Here is a 4,809-nt window from a genome sequence, read left to right on the forward strand (position 1 = left end):
CTGGCAGTGAAAATACCGTATTTGTTCTAAGAATAAACCTGGCAGTGAAAATACCGTATTTGTTCTAATGACCGGTACTTTCATGGAATAACAATCATTTCGCCACTAAATTTTAAAACCACAGTTTTCATGTTTATTAGAATATTTTTTCTTTTTTTTATTACATATTTTCTTTATTTACATTTTAAGTGTTACACCCTTTCCTGGTTTCCCCTCGGAAAAGCCCCTATCCCCTCTCCCCTCCCCCTGCTTCTTTGAGGGTGTTCCCCCCTACCTGCCCACCCACTCCAGCTACCATGGCCTGGCATTCCCCTACACTGGGGCTTCGAGCCTTCAAAGGACCAACGGCCTCTACTCTCATTGATGTTCGACAATGCCATCCTCTGCTACATATTCGACTGGAGCCATGGGTCCCTCCATGTGTACTCTTTGGTTGGTGGTTTAGTGCCTGGGAGCTCAGGGGGGTCTGGTTGGTTGGTTGTTGTTCCCCCTATGGGGCTGCAAACCCCTTCAGCTCCTTTGCTTATGTCTATTAGTACTCTTCTATCCACCTGCTAACCAATATTATTTAAATATATTCTAAACACCAATCTGTGCCAGGGATTAGAGCTAAGTCATGTTCAGAGAGGTTGTGTTTAAGTGCAGTGGTGAAGGTTATGCTGCATTATAACACAAGATACAACCATATCCCAGGAAAGTACACACAGGGTGTGCTAGCACCTTATAGAGGCAGAGGCACATTCTGACAGGCCAGAAAATGCATAGTGCTTAGGGAGATGGAAGGCAGAATGGAAGGGTATCTTACGTAGAAAAATTCAGAACCTCATAAAGCAAAGAAGAGAGACCCTGAAGTGTGGAGTATTTCAGGAAAACATGGCTATTTCAGTTGACTTACTGTTTAAAGGAAGTCACAAAATTAAGACTTGGATATTACAGGAATCTGAGTTCTGTAATGCTGAAAGAATTAACAATGGGTTTGCTTAGTAGGCAATAATAAAGCTCTGAAAGCTTTTGATTGTAGAGTAGCCTGGTGGATGCTCAGTTCAGGAAGTCTAAACTGGAGACTGCCCATATGAGCGCTGGAGAGAGAAAAAAATGGAAATAAAAAGACAAAGGGACAACTCACTAAAGTAATCACAGCATGAACTAATGAGTTCTTTAGACCTATGTTAGCTATAGTACAGGAACAACATGTCACCCTCAGTGTGCCAGGAATGACCAACATTTGTTGATGTTAACGACTGCTGTATTTCCTCATATTATTTTTGGAATATTTAAACAAATGACCAGCCAGTTATTTAAAAATAATCATGTGTTTACCTTTGATAAGGGCCGATAAGGGCCGCATTTGTTAAAGTATGCATCCCTTCTTTATACCATAGGTCTTCACACTATTAGTGTTTTACACACTTGTGTATATGGTTCTCCAGTTACATCAAATGTAACCCCCTATAATTTGTTCAAATCCAGATGTTAACAAGGTCTCTACTTTACTTTTGGCGATCTTGTATACAATGTATTTTGTTCAGGTTATTTTATGATTATTAGCATGTTTCCCTCTGTATATTTTTCTACATTTATCTGTTGGATGATATTGTTTTATGTTTTGTAACTAGGCTGCTGCACTATTTTCTACTCCTAAGAAAAAGTGATGACTCATCCACTCTTCATTCACTGCTGTCCTAATTACCACGTGCAGGTCATTATACTAGACAATAAGAGGGAATTGCAGATGTCTGTCAATCAGATCCATACCTCCAAGACTGCAGAATCTAGAGAAAAAGCAAATAAAGCTCAAAATGCACAGAGGTAAGGATAACAGATAGACATATCATTTAGTCCAGAGGTAAATGTTATACAGTGTTTTACTGAACCAGGGGATGAATGGAGCTTTAGAAGGAATTCAGCAGAAAAGATGGAGAGGTTAAAGTAATCAGTAGTTGAAGAGGAAGTGAGGTCAGGAGGAAATCAGAAGAAAGACTTTACTATGTAATTTCACAGTGTAGGCAGAAGAACAAGTTTGTGCTGTGAGTTAAAGGTACTGCATATAGACCCAAAATATGAGTGGAGAGGAGAGATGGTCTCAAGAGAGTAAGCATCAAATGCACTGACCAATGCAGAACACGTGTGAGAGATTTGGGAGGACATTGAATGGCAAGCAAAATCATATGAATATTATCTTCTAGTGCCGGAGGCTACAGGTCCCTTTATTTTTCCATGTATGAGAAATTACTGGATATTATGTAAAATTAGATATTTTACTAACAGGCAAAATAAATCATCTCATTTCACAAGGAATTTTAAGTGGTTTATACATCCCAAAAGTTATCACTTTTAAGTATTTATAACATTTTCAAGAAACCTTAATGTTTTATTTTGCCCAACAGCTAAATGCTGATTTAAAAAAAAAAAACATCTAAACAATTTCAAGCTGATTTAAACAACATTCACTACAGGGGAACAGAGAGCCCTTCAAAAGCAAGAATTAAAAAGCTTGGATTAAAATAAAAACTTGATGAACTTATTATGAGAAAAACTAGTAAACAGAGATGTGCCAAAGTCAACTTTTCATCTAGTATAAAAGTTGTGTTTTCTTCCTCTTGATGATAAATATGTATTTATTGACTTACAATATTTTTATTTACCAGAACAATACTGATTTTCATTATTGAATTATTTAAATGGGGACAGAGTTGTCAAATTCATCAAAGAAATTATATGTTGACTGTGACACAGCTTTATTGGTAAGTAATTTCATTCATGTTTATTCTTTTTAAAATTATGAATAAGATAGTCTGTATAGTTTTAAATTTTAAAATATCTTAGACTAAATATATATGTCAGGATTTGTACTAGGCTTTGGCGATAAAAAAATCAAATATAGTATTCCAATGCTATACATTCAGGAATAAATGATTACACACACGCATTATACACATTACATACTCAACACAAACTGTACCAGACATAATGTGTGTTCACATACAATACACATACACACACACACACACACTCACACATGCACATTCACCACAGTAGTAATAAGCTCATGAACACACATATGCAGATATATTCTATATATCCCACAACCAAGTAAAAGTATCATCCAGTTTAGTTAGGGTTCTTCATTAGTGAAACTATTAATATTTAGGATAAAATAACTTCCGAGGACTGGGGAGTTCCACTTCTTCAATCGTGACAACCAAAATTGTCTCCTGTCTGCAGAGACTGCTGAAAGTCCCATGGGAAAACTCCCTTCAGCTTGCACTACTGGATTAGAAGGAAATTTCTAAATGAAACTTGCTAATGAAGTCAACACACTGCTGAGGAAATCGTGAGAAATTCAGAGTGTTTGGCGACTGATACAACTAACTTGAAATAAAGCATTTTTTGGAGTTGAGAATAGTGAAAAGGTGGCAAACCCCAAATCTGTAAGGAAAATAGTTAAATACAAGTTGTGTTCAGGGGCCATGTAGCATCTGGTGTTTGGGATACAGTTAATAAAAATGTATAAGGAATAATGCAAACCTTGGCACTATAAAAAGCAATCAAATTGTTGAGATATTTAAATAGAAGGTTTTTTTTTTTCATTTTGTAGACATGCTATTTGAATGTACAAATGGAATTAATAAAACATGATTTTGGAAATGTCAGTGTGGTATTTCTGGGCAAGGGTATTAAGAGACTGAAGTGTGTGCTACAATGAAGGCTATAGCCTGGAACATACTGGAGGACCTGAAAACAAGTGTCTTGGTCAGAGATGGGAGAAAAACGCAAGTATTTCACTCTAAACCTCATGTCAGTGTCTGAGCTTATAAGTTGTCAAGATTGTCTCCTAGAGTTGACACTGTGGTAGAGCTGACCAATAGATTTGCTCAGACACTGGGACTTGGGAAACTTCCAGTTGATGTTGCAGAATGTTGAGGCCAAAGATGGCATGATTCCAAAGAGAAGCTCTACAGTGACACAGAAAGTATACATATGGACTTTTGAATAGTCTCATTGGAGAAAAATTAATAAATTTAAAACCCCTGGACAGATCAATTGTTCAGTATTTACTTGCTTAGTGGAGATTTCTTGTGTATGTGTTTGTGTGTCTATGTGCCTATGTGTCTGTATGTCTGTATGTGCCCTCCCATGTGTGCATGTGCACGTGTGTGGGTGCCAGGTATCTTTCTCAGTCACATTCCACCTTCATCTTTTGAGACAGTGTCTCCCTCACCGAACCTAGAGCACACCAGTTAAGCTAGGCTGGTGACCAGCAAGCCTCAAAGATTCCTTATTCCACCTCCACAGCATGAGGTTAAAAATATGCACCACAATGATGTCTGGTCCTTTATGTGGATGTTGGGAATCTGACCTCAATTCCTCATGCTTGCATGGTAAGCACTTTGCCAACTGAGCCATTTCCCAGTCCCTTATGAAGATTTCTATAATGTATATTAGTACATGTTGATGTTTTCACCATGCATCAGGCAATACCAAGGTTCTGCGCCTCTCCAATACTTTTCAAAGCATCAGTTGAAGATTATCATCATTTGCTCATTTTCAGTATGAAGTATTGCGGCAAGACATGATCCAAATCTATTTAAGTGCCCTACAACCAAGATGGTAAGACCCCAGGAATCCCTGGGAACAAGTAAACCATATAGTTAACTTAATTTGCCCATGCTCAGTAACTCAAATCTTCCTTTTCTTTGAGTAGTTATATTATGTGTAAATATAAAAGCTTCCCTCTACAGATAGATGGTATGGTATTAACATAGGAAAATAAAATCAAACACAGATCCAGGCGCTTGTCCCTCCCCT

General features: G+C 37.4%; 1 protein-coding gene across 3 annotated transcripts in view; it reads left to right on the forward strand.

The window, feature by feature from the left end:
* The window catches only part of Khdrbs2 (KH RNA binding domain containing, signal transduction associated 2), a 505,791-nt gene extending 502,143 nt beyond the window's left edge, over positions 1-3,648 (forward strand). For all 3 annotated transcript variants that reach the window (XR_004117844.1, XR_004117845.1, XR_004117846.1), the window contains 3 exons: positions 1,617-1,809; positions 2,649-2,744; positions 3,226-3,648. The gene's annotated coding sequence lies outside the window, so the exon portion shown is untranslated. The remainder of the gene's footprint in view (positions 1-1,616; positions 1,810-2,648; positions 2,745-3,225) is intronic.
* The last annotated feature ends 1,161 nt before the right edge of the window (positions 3,649-4,809 follow it).

Source organism: Mastomys coucha, unplaced genomic scaffold (genome assembly GCF_008632895.1).
Source record: "Mastomys coucha isolate ucsf_1 unplaced genomic scaffold, UCSF_Mcou_1 pScaffold14, whole genome shotgun sequence".
In the NCBI taxonomy this organism is placed as follows: domain Eukaryota; kingdom Metazoa; phylum Chordata; class Mammalia; order Rodentia; family Muridae; genus Mastomys; species Mastomys coucha.